This window comes from Somniosus microcephalus, chromosome 3 (genome assembly GCF_052327205.1).
Source record: "Somniosus microcephalus isolate GS21.2 chromosome 3, FLI_Smic_1.0, whole genome shotgun sequence".
In the NCBI taxonomy this organism is placed as follows: Eukaryota; Metazoa; Chordata; class Chondrichthyes; order Squaliformes; family Somniosidae; genus Somniosus; species Somniosus microcephalus.
In genome coordinates, this window is record NC_140989.1 from 249,186,166 (window position 1) to 249,203,784 (window position 17,619).

General features: G+C 48.0%; 1 protein-coding gene across 1 annotated transcript in view; it reads left to right on the plus strand.

The window, feature by feature from the left end:
- LOC147121816 (uncharacterized) overlaps window positions 1–17,619 on the plus strand; it is a 62,284-nt gene that overhangs the window by 43,634 nt on the left and 1,031 nt on the right. The gene's annotated exons all lie outside the window — the stretch shown is intronic.

Here is a 17,619-nt window from a genome sequence, read left to right on the forward strand (position 1 = left end):
TGTCTTATAATATTCAATCCTATTGCCAACCATATTTTTAATCCAGCCATTTCTTGAAAGAGTTAATCAGCACTGCATCAACTACTTTTCTAGGCGTCGATTCCATATCCCCATGTCTCAAAGGGATTTTATTTTCTAATCTCTTCTCATTTGTTAAATTTGTACTTCCATCCTTTAGATCTTTGCTCACAGTCCAAATTAAATACTATGTAAGCATCCACCCCCTCTATACCTTGTAGGTTTCTGAAAATTTGGATCTTGCCTTTCCTCCCAACCCTTCTGCTGCAACAGTGCAGAATTTACTCTCAACTGATAACTGCACTGTTTTTTGCGGCTGGTATACAATCAGAAACTCAAACCTGAAAATTAAAGGAAGGTGGATATCTAAATTGGTTGTAACCTAGTCAGAGTTCATATAACATCATAAAACACAAGCACAGGCTGCTAACAATAATGCGACTCCCAAATTAAGGTTACATAAGTTATTTCCACAGAGGCTGTTACAATTTCATTATTCCTATTTTTATTTCCTTAATAAGGGTATGAACCCTTCTATTTCTAGTTATTTGTTCACCCTTACCTTTCCTGATTTCCCTCGGCTATGCACCAACTGTGGCCAAAGGGGCTGGTGGAGGGAGAAAGGGAGTGAGCTCTGTCGATGCTGCTGTGAGTCAGCACCTAGGAGATGAATTGGAGTAGTATGTTCAGGATAACCCTTCTGGTTTTCTTTTCCCCTAAAGAGAAGATACCTGGCTTCCACTTGGCACATCTAAGGCAAAAGGGCTGGGGATGGTATTTCATTAGTCTGGAAAGTACATGCTTTGAAACTACACTGCATGACTCCATGACACTGACATTGGTGCTGCAATGCAGTATGCTCAGCTACAGTCAATATCTACTACTTTTTATAATTTGCACCATGGAATTCTTGGGGTAGTTTGACTTTTGGATTTTTTTGCTGCAGTTTCTCCCATTTATTGCCCTCTTCTGAATTCATTGACTGATCAGTGTATAGCTCCACATGTGCCAACAGCCCCTTTTACCTTGTCTAAGTGCCCATTATTCACATGAATGCTTAGACAGTGGGTGTTGAGAGGGTATTCCACTATGAGAGGCATTGTAGCCAAACCCAAACCTGCCCCTACCTAACGTCCCCATGTCAATTGGTTGGAATGGGAACCATGGCTGATTTCTCCTTTCCAATCCTGGGCCAGAGTCCAATTGTAGGACTTCAATTCCTGCCCCGGCTGAAATGTACTAATTCAACAGTATTTGAAACTGGTGCCTCCTGGTCTCTATGGCACAGTTCAAGATGCCTTGAACAATAGGACCATCGGGGAGTTTGTGTTCCAATTCTTAGGCCAGAATTTTCTGGGGTCCGTGTGGGCGCGACTGGAGGTGGGTCGGGTGGGAAATTCTAAATATCTTGCAGCGGGTCGGGAACCCGCCGTCATCCTGTCCCCACGCGTCTTTCCCTCGGGTGTGTTTGCCGGTGCGGCAGAGACCCGAACATCAAAGGCAGGCGAGCTAATTTAAATCATTATGGGGTACTTGTCAGACCCTTAAGTGCCTTTTTTACCCTACCTTTCAAATTTCCCTGGTTGAGGTCGGGAACCATGTCTGTGAACCTGAGGTGGAAGTTGAGTGGCCATTGATCCAGCTCATTAGTGCACAACATGAAAATTACAATAAAAACTCCCACCTCACAGCTGATCACTTTCCTAAGACAGATGCTGTTGCTGACTGCATTGTCAGCACAGATTTAGCTTTCTAGAGGTTGCAAGTGATTCCAGCAATGTTGGCATCCAGTGTCACTTCATTGGTAGAACCTATCACACTATTGACAGATTGCTTTTGTCATTTCTACTTGACTTACCATCCATTCCATCAGCATGGGTGCCCTTTATAGTGTCTCACCTTGGTCCTCAGAATCGGACCACAATGAGCCCCAACACCAGCAGCACCAGGCACACCAGCAGTACCAACAATAACACCACCAACCTTCTCCTCAACCACCTGATGCTGCACAGGACAGAGGGCATCAACGCAGGGCTGCACTACACCGGAGACGATACTCCCAGCACAGGGTATACAGGCAGAGGATGAGCTTCCTGAACATGATTGAGCAGCATTGCCAAAGGAGACTCAGGCTATCGCGCCAGGTCGTCACAGACATTTGCACATTACTGGAGGAAGACCTGCAGCCCAGAAGAGCAGGTGGACCCGCCTTACCAGTGGCTGTCAAAGTCACCAATGCCCTTAGCTTCTTCACCCCAGGCTCCTTCCAGGAATCTGCAGCAGACATTTGTGGCATCTCGCAGTCAGCCGCCCACAGATGCATCACATAAGTCACCGATGCCCTCTTTGACAAGTCAGCCAATTATATCAACTTTGCCACTGATGAAGCCAGTGTAACTGAGCGGGGGCTTGGTTTTGCCGCTCTGGCTGGCTTCCCACGGGTGCAGGGCATCATTGACTGCACACATGTGGCCATTAGGGCACCTCATCATCTCCCAAGAGTCTTTGTCAACCAACACATGGACTGCAGGAGAACGGTAATAAGAGGTGTTTACTGAACAGAGGGTATGCTGGAACTGAAAGTACAGAAGCCTGCTACGGCTTTATATACAGGTGTGGTCACTGCCGGTACTACAGTATAAAAGCAGTTCTCTCTTAAAGGTACATACACAACAATTCCTCCCCTTTTAGATAAACAGTACATAACATTCATTTAACAATTGAATAATAACTAATTACAATTACAATTTTCTTTGTACTATATACATCAGCTGAAAGTAATCATTTATAAATTCAGTCTTTGAGGAGGCTTCCTGATCCTGTCTGGATAGCGCCTTTCTCGAGTATCCTGTTCTTTCGGCGGAGTCGATTCTGGCTCATTGTCATTGGTTGGTTCGTCAGCTTCCAATACCACTGATTCTGAGGTAGACGCAATCTGTACTTCGGGTTCATCACCAGGTGCGCATGCTCGTGGTATGGGTTTGACTTGTTCCTGTGACTCTAGAATCTGGTCAGCATGGTGTCTCACGATGCTCTCTCCAACGTCCACTGTGTACATTAGTGGTCCCTGCCGTGTGCATATCGTTCCTGGCTGCCATTTTTCTGTTCGGTAGTCGCGGGCCAAGGCTGGTTGCCCTATCTTGAAGCTCCTGGTTGGCTTTTCATTGATGTGCTGGAATTGCTTATTCTCAACATCTCGTCTTATGTTTGGTTTGAGCAAGTCCAGGCGACATCTTAACCCGTGGTTAAAGAACATCATGGCTGGAGCTTGGTTGGTGACTGCATGTGTCGCATTTCGGTAAGCAAACAAGAAATTATCCACCTTGTGTTGCAGTGGTATGTTGTCATTATACATCGCCTTTATTGCTTTTTGAAAGGTTTGAACAAACCTCTTAGCCAATCCATTTGTGGCTGGATGATATGGGGCGGATGTGTAATGCTTTACCCCATTATTCCTCAAAAACCTCCGGAAATCCTCGGACACAAACTGTGGTCCATTGTCGGAGCAAATCTGTTCTGGCAAGCCATTCCTGGTGAAGATGGTCCGTAGGACTGCAATAGTTTTCTCCGTGGTGGTGGAGGACATTTTGATGACCTCTGGCCATTTTGAATGTGCATCCACGGCAATTAAAAACATTGAGTCCATAAATGGACCAGCAAAATCAATGTGTACCCGTTGCCATGGGTGTAGCGGGGCCTGTGGTGGAGCGTTTTGGACTTTCTGGCATCCTGTGCATCTCTTGGTCATTTCCTCGATTTCTTTATCGATTCCCAGCCACCACACAAACGCCCTGGCTAGGCTCTTCATTTTTACCCCTCCCAGATGACCCTCATGAAGCTCATTGAGCACTCCTTCTCTCAACTTGGGTGGAATTACCACTCGGGATCCACACATCAAGGTCCCCCAGCACACTGACAGCTGTTCTCTCCTTGGCGAGAATGCTGGCAACAGTGAGTCGCCATGTGCTGGCCATCCCTTCACCGTCAAATCATAGATCCGAGAGAGTGTCGGGTCATTTCGGGTTTCCTTTTCTATACTTGAGTTTGTAACAGGTAGACATTCGACTATGGTTGAATGGAATATCTCAACAGGGTCCACTGCAGGTGCTTCCTCCACCGTAGGCAGCGGCAGGCGCGACAGCCCATCAGCGTTTCCATGCTGTTTCGTGCCCTTATACTCTATGTCGTATTGATGTGCCCCGAGAAAAAGGGACCATCTTTGCAGCCGTTGCGCCGTCATCACCGGAACGCCCTTCTTTGGGTTAAAAATGGAGACAAGAGGCTGGTGATCAGTCAGTAAGGTGAATTTCTGCCTGTGCAGATAGTGATTGAACTTCTTCACCCCCCACACCAGGCTGAGGGCCTCCCTGTCAATCTGGGCGTAGTTACGCTCGGCTGAGGTTAACGAGCGTGACGCAAAGGCTATTGGCCTCTCTGAACCGTCAAGGAATTTGTGCGACAGCACTGCTCCAATGCCGTAGGGAGACGCATCACATGCCAACTGAATCGGTAGTGATGGATTGTAGTGGGCCAATACTTCTTTTGAAGTGATTAGGCATTTACATTTCTGAAAAGCACGCTTACACTCATCACTCCATTTCCATGCTACTCCAGTTTGCAGCAGGGCATTCAGCGGTGCAGAATTGTAGACAAATTTGGCAAGAACTTATGGTAGTAGTTCACCAACTCGAGGAACGACCTCAGTTGTGACACATTTTCCGGTGCTGGAGCCTTGACTACTGCCTCAATCTTGTCTGGGGACTTATGTAACCCTTCTTCATCAATCACGTGGCCACAATACGAGATGTGTTTCCTGAAAAACTCGCATTTGGGGCGGTTGGCTCGTAGCCCATATTCCTGTAATCTAGTGAGCACCTGCTCCAGGTTGGCAAGGTGTTCACTGTCATTTCCGCCCGTAACCAGGATGTTGTCCAAATAACACTGGGCCCCCGAGATCCCTTGCAGGACTTGTTCCATCGCTCTCTGCCAAATTGCCGGAGCTGATGCTACCCCGAATACCAGTCGATTGTACTGGTAAAGACCTTTGTGAGTGTTTATCGTGAGGTATTTTGTAGATGATTCATCTACCTCCATTTGGAGATACGCTTGGGCCAGATCAATCTTCGTAAAGCGTTTCCCTCCAGATAGTGAGGCGAAAATATCTTCTATCCGCGGAAGTGGATATTGTACTGTGTGAAGGACTGAGTTCACAGTTACCTTAAAGTCCCCACAGATGCGAACCTTCTTCGGTTCCCCAGGCGTGCTGCTCAATGATTTCTTCATTACAGGAATGATGGGTGTGGCCCACTCGCTCCAGTCCACCTTGGACAGCACACTTGCATGCTCCAGACTCTCCAGCTCTGCTTCGACGGCTGGGCGGATCGCATACGGTACCGGTCTGGCCTTAAAAAATTTTGGGTTTGCGTTATCTTCAATTTTTATCGTTGCCGTTACGCCTTTTAGAGTCCCAAGTCCTTGCTGGAACACCTCTTTCGCGTCACTTAGAATTTTTGACAGTCGTCCAGGTGTGGCGTCATCATCCTTTTTGTCAGCCACAGCTAGCGCCTGAATGGAATGCCAATCCAATTGTATTTTTTGGATCCATTCACGTCCCAATAATGGTGGTCCTCCATCTTGTAGTATATATAGATACAGTTCCTGTGTTTCCTTGCCGTTGTATTTAACGGGCACCCTTATTTTTCCTCTGGGGTAGACTTTTTGCCCCGTATACGTCTTCAAGACAATGGACATATCCTTCAAGGGAATGTGTGAGAATAGCCGCTCGTAGTCTCATCGATTCATGACTGTTAGGGCTGATCCTGTGTCCAATTCCATCTTTACTTGGGACCCTGCTATCATGAGGGTAACCCAAATGGTTCGGTGATCCTCCTTTGCGATCATGTTGTGTAACTTTAGACAACTTAGTCTCCTGCTCCCGGAATCATTATCACTCTTCTGGTCTTCTGAACTACTGTCCGTCATCTTTTGTACTTTCTTGTACTTTTCCTTAGTAGTTCTTTTAGTGTTGGTTTTCTTTCCCGACCTGCAGACTCGTGCTATGTGTCCCACTTTTCCACATTGCCTGCATACTTTGTCCTTAGCCCAGCAATCCTTCTGGTCATGGTTTGTTCTGCCGCAGCGATAGCACTTTTCTGCTCCATATGCCATTTCATTGGTGCTATATTCTTGCGGTTTCTGTTGTATTTCCACAGCTCCCCGTGCTGCTGCTTCGTAGGATACTGCAACGCTGAAAGCCTTTTCTAACGTAAGGTCCTTTTCCGAAAGTAATCGTTTCTGGGTTCCTTCACTCTGGAGCCCACAGACAAACTTATCCCTTAAGGTATCTGCCAGTCCTGCTCCGAACTGGCAGTGCTTCGATAACTTGCGTAGTTCCGTAAGATAGTCAGCATTACTCTCATCTTTGTGCTGGTTTCTTTTATGGAACTTGAATCTTTCTGCTATCAGCAGCGGTGTAGGGTTTAGATGTTCCTGTAAGATATTGACAATCTCTTCAAAGCTTTTCTCCATTGGTTTAGCTGGGGTAATTAAATTCCGCAATAGGCCGTACGTTCTCGCGCCCATCAAATTTAATAATACCGACGCCTTCTTTTCATCGGCCACCCCATTTGCCTTGCAGTACACTTCAATTCTTTCCACATACGTGGTCCAGTCTTCTATTTCGTTGTCGAAAGCAGTGATACTGCCACTCTTCGGCATCTTGGGTGGTTTAAAATGGCGCCTCCCGCACTTTTCCTTCTTCCCCAATGGATTAAAATGGCGCCTCCCGTGCTTTTCCTTCTTCCCCTTGCTGCCAATGCTGCTCCTAGCGTTCTAAATAGTAATGGCGGCGCCCCGCGGCTTCGGCGTTTCTCTCTTTTGTTCGTTAAATTCCTTAGTTTTATTCTTCTTCGACGCTGTCCACTGCGCGTCTCTTTTCCTTCCCCTCTTTTATTTTCTCTAACGCTGCCCGGCTCTTAGTCATAGAGTCATAGAGTTTTACAGCACAGAAAGAGGCCCTTCGGCCCATCGTGTCTGCGCCGCCCATCCATCCCTGTCCAGTCTAATCCCATTTTCCAGCATTTGGTCCATAGCCTTGTATGCAATGGCATTTCAAGTGCTCATCCAAATGCTTCTTGAATGTTGTGAGGGTTCCTGCCTCTACCACCCTTTCAGGCAGTGAGTTCCAGATTCCAACCACCCTCTGGGTGAAAAAGTTCCTCCTCAAATCCCCTCTAAATCTCCTGCCCCTTACCCTGAATCTATGCCCCCTTGTTATTGACCCCCCTACTAAGGGGAAAAGTTCCTCTTTATCTACCCTATCTATGCCCCTCATCATTTTGTACACCTCAATCAGGTCCCCCCTCAGCCTTCTTTGCTCCAAGGAAAACAACCCCAGCCTGTTTAGTCTTTCTTCATAGCTGAGGCACTCCATCCCAGGTAACATCCTGGTGAATCTTCTCTGCACCCTCTCCAAAGCAATCACATCCTTCCTATAGTGAGGCGACCAGAACTGCACACAGTACTCCAGCTGTGGCCTCACCAGCGTTTTGTACAGCTCCATCATAACCTCCCTGCTCTTATATTCTATGCCTCGGCTAATGAAGGCAAGTATCCCATATGCCTTTTTAACCACCTTATCTACCTGTTCCGCTGCCTTCAGGGATCTATGTACATGTACACCAAGGTCCCTCTGACCCTCTGTACTTCCTAGGGTCCTACCACTCATTGTGTATTCCCTTGCCTTATTTGTCCGTCCAAAATGCATCACCTCGCACTTTTCAGGGTTAAATTCCATTTACCACTTTTCCGCCCATCTGACCAACCCGTTTATATCGTCCTGTAGCCTGAGGCTTTCCTCCTCGCAATTTACCACCCCACCAATTTTCGTGTCATCTGCGAACTTACTGATCATACCTTTTACATTCTCATCCAAATCATTTATGTAGATCACAAACAACAAGGGACCCAGCACCGATCCCTGAGGTACCCCACTGGACACAGGCTTCCAGTCACAAAAGCAACCTTCGAGCATCACCCTCTGCCTCCTGCCACTCAGCCAGTTTAGGATCCAACGCGCCAAGGCACCCTGGATCCCATGGGCTCTTACCTTCTTGACCAGTCTCCTATGCGGGACTTTGTCAAAAGCTTTACTGAAGTCCATGTAAACCACATCCACAGCATTTCCCTCATCCACCCCCCTAGTCACCCCCTCGAAAAATTCAATCAGATTTGTCAGACATGATTTACCCTTGACAAAGCCATGCTGACTATCCCCGATTAATCCTTGCCTCTCCAAGTGGAGACTAATTTTGTCCCTCAGAATTTTTTCCAATAATTTCCCTACCACAGATGTTAGGCTCACTGGCCTGTAATTCCCTGGTTTATCCCTGCTACCCTTCTTGTATAATGGTACTACATTAGCTGTTCTTCAGTCCTCTGGTACATCCCCTGTGGCCAGAGAGGTTCTGAAAATTTGTGTCAGAGCCCCTGCAATCTCCTCCTTTGCCTCCCACAGCAGCCTGGGATACATCTCGTCCGGGCCTGGGGATTTATCCACTTTTTGGCCTGCTAAAACCGCTAGCACCTCCTCCCTCTCGATGCTAATATGTTCAAGTATGTCACAGTCCCCTTGCCCGATTTCTATGTCTGCATCGTCTCTCTCTATAGTGAACACAGATGCAAAAAATTCATTTAAAACCCCGCCTACATCATCTGGCTCTACACACAGATTGCCACTTTGGTCCCTAATGGGCCCTACCCTTTCCCTGGTTATCCTCTTGCCCTTAATATACTCATAAAACATCTTAGGATTTTCCTTTATTTTGCTCGCCAGTGTTATTTCATGGCCCCTCCTCTCCCTCCTAATTTCTTTTTTAAGTATGCCCCTGCACTTTTTATACTCCTCTAGGGCTTCTTCCGTCTTTAGTCTTTTGTAACTGCCAAAAGCCCCCCTTTTATTTCTAATGCATTTTTGTATATCCCTTGTCATCCAAGGTTCCCTTTGCTTGTTGGTCCCCCCCTTGACCTTTACAGGAACATGTTGGCGTTGTACTCTCTCTAGTTCCCTTCTGAAAGTCTCCCACTGTTTTGATGTGGATTTTCCTATAAGTAGCTGCTCCCATTCCACTTTGGCCAGATCCTGCCTTATCATATTAAAATCGGCCTTCCCCCAATTTAGAACCCTTATTTCCGGGCCGTCTCTGTCTTTTTCCATGACCACCTTAAATCTCACCGAATTATGGTCACTGTCGCCAAAATGCTCTCCTACTGACACTTGCACCACTTGCCCGGCTACATTCCCCAGAATTAGGTCCAGTATCGCCCCCTCTCTTGTAGGACTTTCTACATGTTGGCTCAAAAAGCTCTCCTGGATGCACTTTAAGAATTCTGCACCCTCTAAACCTTTCACACTCTGACTATCCCAATTAATATTGGGGAAGTTGAAATCCCCCACTATTATTACCCTATTATTTTCGCACTTTTCTGAGATTTGCCTACATATCTGTTCCTCTATCTCCCCCTGACTGTTTGGGGGCCTATAGTACACTCCCAGCAAAGTGCTTGCCCCCTTTTTGTTTTTAAGTTCTACCCATATGGCCTCATTAGAGGAACCCGCTAATATATCATCCCTCCTTACAGCAGTAATTGACTCCTTAATTAATATTGCAACACCCCCTCCCCTTTTACACCCCCCTCTGTCTCGCCTGAAGATTCTATACCCCGGAATATTGAGCTGCCAGTCCTGACCCTCCCTCAACCATGTCTCCGTGATAGCAACAATATCGTACTCCCATGTGTTCAACAACAACTTCAGTTCATCCACCTTATTTGCAAGACTCCTTGCATTAAAATAAATGCCTTCCAGCCCTGCCATATTCCCTTTTGCCTTCACATATTTGCTCTGCCTTGTTTTTTTCTCTGTATTTGGCTGTAAATCACCCCCTGCTATAGCTCCACTCTGTACCCCATCCCCCTGCCAAGTTAGTTTAAACCCCCCCCAGCAGTGCTAGCAAACCTCCCCGCAAGGATATTGGTTCCCCTCTGGTTCAGGTGTAAACCGTCCGACTTGTACAAGTCCCACCTTTCCCAGAAGCAGACCCAGTGATCCAGGAAACTAAAGCCCTCCCCCCTGCACCATCCCTTTAGCCACGCATTCATCTGTTCTATCTTCCTATTCCTATACTCACTAGCACGTGGCACCGGGAGTAATCCAGAGATTACAACCTTTGAGGTCCTGCTCTTTAATCCTTCACCTAGCTCCCTAAATTCTTGCTGCAGGACCTCATCCCTCTTTTTACCTATGTCGTTGGTACCAATGTGGACCACGACCTCTGGCTGTTCACCCTCCCCCTCCAGAATGCCCTGCAGCCGCTCAGTGATATCCTTGACCCTGGCACCAGGGAGGCAACAAACCATCCTGGATTCACGTCTACGGCCACAGAAATGCCTATCTGTTCCCCTTACTATAGAATCCCCTACCACTATTGCTCTCCCACTCTTTTTCCCCCCTTCCTGGGCAGCAGGAGCACCCCCAGTGCCAGGAAGTTGGCTGCTGCTGCCTTCCCCTGGTGAGTCATCCCCCTCAACAGTATCCAAAGCGGCATACCTGTTTGAGAGGGGAATGGTCACAGGGGTCTCCTGCACTACCTGCCTGCTTCTATTGCTCCTCCTGGTGGTCACCCATTTCCTATCTTCCTGTGCAGCCCTTCCTTGCGGTGTGACCAACTCACTAAACGTGTTATCCACGAACCTCTCAGCATCGTGAATGCTCAACAACCCATCCACCCGCAGCTCCAGCGCCTCAATGCGGTTTGCTAGTAGCTGCAGATGGATGCATCTCTGGCACACGTGGTCATCAGGGGCACCGGGGTCCCTGAATTCCCACATAGAGCAAGAGGAGCATATCACGGGGCTGTGCTCACCTGGCATGACCTTCCCTTTACTTAATTTAAATTAATTTACTATCACCAATTAAAAATATCTCTAAGGCGCTTGTATAGTCTACCAACAGTCCCTGCTGCACCAGAAAAGACCCTAGTAACTATAAACTACAGAGTTTAAGTTTAAAAAAAGAGAGGGTGGAGCGCCCTGTGCGCTCCACCCTCTCTCTCTCTTTTCCTTCCCGACGACGTTGCACGGCCCCCTTGCAGAGCCGCTCGATCGAGCTCAAGCCCGCCGCAGTCCGGAAGGGTCAGCGCACTACCTGCTACCAGCACGATTTGCTGGAACACCTTGACTGGGGAGCCACGCCCAGCTCTCCACAGCTTCCCCTGCGATTCACTGAACTCCGATGGATCACTGGGCGGTTGCCCACGGTCGACGCCCGTTGCTCTGGTTTCGACCTCCAAGAAGCTTCTTTTCAGGGATGGATCCCCGTGAGGTGATGCAGTACTGCAGGTGAGTTCGAACCTGCTCGTCGCCACTGTAGTATCCGCGTATCAATAACACACGGACTGCAGGAGAACGGTAATAAGAGGTGTTTACTGAACAGAGGGTATGCTGGAACTGAAAGTACAGAAGCCTGCTACAGCTTTATATACAGGTGTGGTCGCTGCCGGTACTACAGTATAAAAGCAGTTCTCTCTTAAAGGTACATACACAACAACTTGCATGTCCCCTTTCACCATCATCCCTCTCATGGGCCACCCATACTTCCCTGCTAGCAAGGAGCTGGAGAGTACCTTGCTGCACAGCAATGGGTCCATGAGGACCCACTTCTACATTGGCATCTCTCCTAGAGAGGATGTCTGCTGTGTATGTACCTTTAAGAGAATAACTGGTCTCAGACTGCAGTACCGGCAGTGACCACCCCTGTATAAAAGGCGCTAGTAAGCCTCTGTAGTTTCAGTTTCCCGATTGACTCCTTTCAGTAAAGACTTGTTTTGTTCAACTCCTGCTGTCCATGTCTCAATCATACACAGACATAATACTGCACCACCTCCTGGGATCCATTCCTGCAGCGAAGTGAGCAGAGGTCGAGGCCAGAAGGAAGAAAGAAGCAGTAGAAACGGGCGTCGACCGAGGGCATCCGCCCCTGTGTTAGCGGAGTTGCAGTTTGCTGGAGAAGCTGTCGAAAGCGGGGCCTGGTTCCTGTCGACGGTGCTTCAGCTAATCGGGCTGGTGGCAGGTAGTACACTGATCCTTCCTGGGCTGCGGCGGTCGCGAACTCGAGCGGGTTGCTTGCAATGGGGCCGAGCAGCGTTGTCGGGAAAAGGAGAGAAAGAGGGTGGAGCACACAGGGCGTGGCCGGTGCTACGAAGCCGGGCTGCGTATAGACCCGAGAAGAGGGAGGCACGAGTCCCACAGGGTTGTTCCACGACGGGAAAATAATAAAAAAAGAAATATTAAACGCGCAGGAAACCGCGAGGAGCTGCAGGTTGCAACGGAAACCATGGAAAGCAGCGCTAGCAACAGCGGGGAAGAAGGCAAAAGCGCGGGAGGCGCCATCTTAATCAGCGGGGAAGAAGGCAAAGCGCGGGAGGTGCCATTTTGTTAAATCGGGGAAGAAGGCAAAGCGCGGGAGGCGCCATTTTAGATTTTCAAGATGCCGAAGACTGGCTGTATCACTGCCTTTGATAATACAATAGAGGACTGGACCACGTATGTGGAAAGAGTCAAGGTATATTGCGAGGCAAACGAAATAGCCGATGAGAAAAAGGCATCGGTATTGCTAAACTTAATGGGCGCTAGAACATACGGCCTATTGCGGGACCTGATTACTCCAGCCAAACCGAAGGCGAAGAGTTTTAACGAAATTGTTGCTGTCCTACAGGAACACCTAAACCCTGCACCGCTGTTGATAGCTGAAAGATTTAAATTCCACAGGAGAACTCAGCATAAAGATGAGAGCAATGCTGAGTACCTTACGGAACTATGCAAGGTATCAAAGCACTGCCAGTTCGGAGCAGGACTGGCAGATACACTACGGGACAAATTTGTCTGTGGACTCCTGAGCGAAGGAACACAGAAGAAGTTACTCTCAGAGAAAGAGCTGACGCTAGATAAGGCTTTCAGCGTGGCAGTATCGTACGAAGCAGCAGCCAGGGGAGCTGCGGAAATTCAACAAAAGCCACAGGAATAAGGCACCCACGAAATGACACGGGGATTTGCAAAATGTTATCGCTGCGGCAGAACTAACCATGACCAGAAGAACTGCTGGTCCAAGGACAAAATATGCAGGCAATGCGGAAAGATGGGACACATTGCACGAGTTTGCAGGTCTGGGAAGAAGACCAGCGACAACAAAAAGGCTACTAAGGAACCGTACAAGAAAGTACAAAAGATGACGGACAGTAGTTCCGAAGACCAGATGAGCGATAGTGAATCCGGGAACAGGAGACTAAGCTGTCTCAAACTTCACAATGTAATCGCAAAAGAGGATCACCGAACCATTTGGGTCACCCTCACGATAGCAGGGTCCCAAGTTAAAATGGAATTGGATACAGGATCAGCGCTAACCGTCATGAATCGATGAGACTACGAGCGGCTATTCTCACACATACCCTTGAGAGAGACATCCATCGTCTTGACGACGTATACGGGGCAAAAAGTATACCCCAGAGGAAAAATAAGGGTGCCTGTCGAATACAACGGCAAGAAAATACGGAAATTGTATCTCTACATACTGCAAAATGGTGGACCACCGTTATTGGGACGTGAATGGATCAGGAAGATAAGCTTAGATTGGCACTCCATTAATGCAATGACGGTGGACGGTAAAAAAGATGAAGACGTCACTCCTGGACGATTGTCAACAATCTTAGCTAACGCCAAAGAGGTATTTCAACAAGAACTGGGCACGCTTAAAGGCGTAACCGCCTCGATAAAAATAGAAGAGAATGCAATTCCCAAGTTTTTCAAAGCAAGACCGGTACCATATGCAATTCGCCCAGCCGTCGAGGCAGAGCTGGAGAATCTGGAGAAGGCAGGCGTGTTGTCTAAGGTCGACTGGAGCGAGTGGGCGACACCCATCGTTCCTGTCATGAAGAAAACGTTAAGCAATAAGTCTGAGGAGCCAAGGAAGGTTCACATCTGTGGGGATTTCAAGGTGACGGTGAACCCAGTCCTTCACACAGTACAATATCCTCTTCCAAGGATAGAAGACATCTTCGCCTCACTGTCTGGAGGGAAGCGTTTTACAAAAATTGACCTAGCACAAGCATATTTGCAGATGGAGGTTGAAGAATCCTCTGGGAAGTATCTCACGATAAACACTCACAAAGGTCTTTACCAGTATCACCGATTGGTATTCGGAGTAGCATCAGCTCCGGCGATATGGCAAAGAGCGATGGAACAAGTCCTGCAAGGGATTCCGGGGACTCAGTGTTACTTGGACAATATCCTTGTGACAGGTGAAGATGACAGTGAACACCTTAACAACCTAGAACAGGTGCTCACTAGACTACGGGAACATGGGCTACGAGCCAACCGCCCCAAGTGCGAGTTTTTTAAGAAACAGATATCGTATTGTGGCCACGTGATTGATGAAGAGGGGTTACATAAGTCCCCTGACAAAATTGAAGCGGTTGTTAAGGCCCCAGTGCCTGAAAATGTGTCGCAACTGAGGTAATTCCTCGGATTGGTGAATTACTACCATAAGTTTTTGCTGAATTTGTCGACAATCCTGCACCCACTGAACGCCCTGCTACGAACGGGAGTAGCATGGAAATGGAGCAATGACTGTAAGTGGGCCTTTCAGAAGAGTAAGGACTTAATCACTTCAAGAGAAGTATTGGCTCACTGCAACCCAGCACTGCCGATCAGACTGGCGTGTGATGCGTCTCCCTACGGCATTGGGGCGGTACTGTCACATAAATTCCTTGATGGTTTAGAGAGGCCGATAGCTTTTGCGTCACGCTCGTTAACTTCTGCCGAGCGTAACTACGCCCAGATTGACAGAGAGGCCCTCAGCCTAGTGTGGGGGGTGAAGAAGTTCAATCACTACCTGCACGGTCAAAAATTTACTCTACTAACCGATCATCAACCTCTTGTCTCCATTTTCAACCCTCGGAAGGGCGTACCGATAATGACAGCACAACGGTTGCAGAGGTGGTCCCTTTTCCTAGGGGCACACCAATATGACATCGAGTACAAAGGAACTAAACAGCATGGGAATGCTGATGGATTGTCACGCCTACCGTTGCCGACGGTGGAAGAAGAAGACCTTGCAGTGGATCCAATGGAGTTGTTCCACTCAACCATAGTCGAATGTCTCCCTGTGATGAATGCAAACATAGAAAAGGAAACACGGAATGACCCGACACTATCACGGGTCTATGATTTAATGGTGAAGGGATGGCCAGCACATGGCGAACCACAGCTGCCAACATTCTCGCCGAGAAGAGAACAGCGGTCAGTGTGCAGAGGAACCTTGATGTGTGGATCCAGAGTAGTAATTCCACCTAAGTTGACGGATAGAGTGCTCCATGAGCTTCATGAGGGTCATCTGGGAGGGGTAAAAATGAAGAACTTCGCCAGAGCGTTTGTGTGGTGGTCGGGAATCGATAGAGAAATCGAAGAGATGACCAAGAGCTGTACAGGATGCCAGAAGGTCCAAAACGCCCCACCACAAGCCCCTCTACATCCATGGGAGTGGCCCTCCTCTCCATGGCAAAGGGTGCACATTGATTTTGCTGGTCCATTTATGGACTCGATGTTTTTAATTGCGGTGGATGCACATTCAAAGTGGCCAGAGGTAATAAAAATGTCCTCAACCACCACAGAAAAAACTATCACAGTCTTACGAACCATATTCGCCAGTAATGGGCTGCCTGAACAGATTTGCTCCGACAATGGACCACAGTTTGTGTCTGAAGAGTTCTGGAGGTTCTTAAAGAACAATGGTGTTAAGCATTACACATCTGCCCCATATCATCCAGCCACTAATGGATTGGCCAAGAGGTTTGTTCAAACATTCAAGAAGGCTATCAAGGCAATGTGTAATGAAGATATACCCCTACAACACAAGGTGGACAACTTCTTGTTTGCCTACCGGAATGCGACACATGCAGTTACCAACCAAACTCCAGCCATGATGTTCTTCAATCGAAGACTACGATGCCGCTTGGATTTGGTTAAGCCAAACGTCCGAAGAGACGTGGAGAACAGGCAGTTTCAGAATATGAATGAAAGGCCGACCAGGAGTTTTAAGATAGGTCAACCAGTTTTGGCCCAGGACTACCGCACTGAGAAATGGCAGCCAGGAACGATTTGTACACGGCAAGGACCTCTCATGCATACCGTGGACGTTGGAAAGAGCATTGTAAGATGCCATGCTGACCAGATTCTAGAGTCACTGGAAAACGTCAACTGCACACCACGATCTGATACACCTGGTAATGAAATCGACGCACCAATTGCAGCTACCGCAGAATCGGTGATATTGGATGCAGATGAACCAAACAACAACATTGATCCCGACTCAACCTTGCCAGAGGAACCTGATACCCCAAAGAGGCGTTATCCAGACAGAATCAGGAAGCCTCCTCAAAGACTGAACTTATAATTGCTTAAACTTAACCAATGTATCTAGCAACCGTAATTGTGATTGTAATTAGTTATCATTTAGTTGTTAAATGAATGTTATGTACTGTTTATCTAAAAGGGGAGGAATTGTTGTGTATGTACCTTTAAGAGAATAACTGGTCTCGGACTGCAGTACCGGCAGTGACCACCCCTGTATAAAAGGCGCTAGTAAGCCTCTGTAGTTTCAGTTTCCCGATTGACTCCTTTCAGTAAAGACTTGTTTTGTTCAACTCCTGCTGTCCGTGTCTCAATCATACACGGACATAATAATGTCTATAAGCCCCTGCCATCTATTCTTCATAGATAGCCATTTTTTCTCCATAGAGACTGTTTGCTCCTATGAGTGGCACCTTAGCTGCTCCATGCAGGTGGCCATCCTATCCATGGAAGAGCCTACAGTCGCCATCACTTGAGACACGGTGATGCTCATGTTGGAGATGGACTCCTCCATTCTCTGGACATCGTGGTCGCAAAACCTGTCAAAGCTTCCTGCACATCTTGCCATACCTCCAGGAACGCCCTCTTTCTGGGTGGCTCCCGAGGCTCAGCGTCTGCATGCAGCAGAGCAGAGCTTGGAGTGTCCTGCGCCCTCCGGCGAGGAGTCTCCACTGCTGTCCCTGTCTCCACCATCTGCTCTTGCTCACTTGTGAGTTGTGAGACACCAGGTGACAACACTATCCTATCTCGCATGGGACCCACCGAGGTGTAAGTATCTGCGCTGGTGCTGGGTGCGCTTATGTCTGGTGATGGTGCGCCCTCAGGCTGGAGGCTGCTCTGAGGAGTTGTCTTCCAATTCCTCCTGGACAGTGCAGGGGGCTCTTGATGGACCTGTGGGAGACTAAAGAGATGAGTTAGATATGTCATATGAAGAATGGGTACAGATACCATTATGCACATGATGAACATTCACTGGCTGCTGACATCAGTCCCCATATGAGTGACTGCTGTATGCCATGTAGCTGTATGATACGTAATTCTGACACCAGGTTGCTAAGATGTCCCCCTCTCTCCATCTCCCACCTCCAGCTGCTCGGCGACTCCAGCGACTTCCAAGGCAGCCTCCTCTGCTGATGTTAG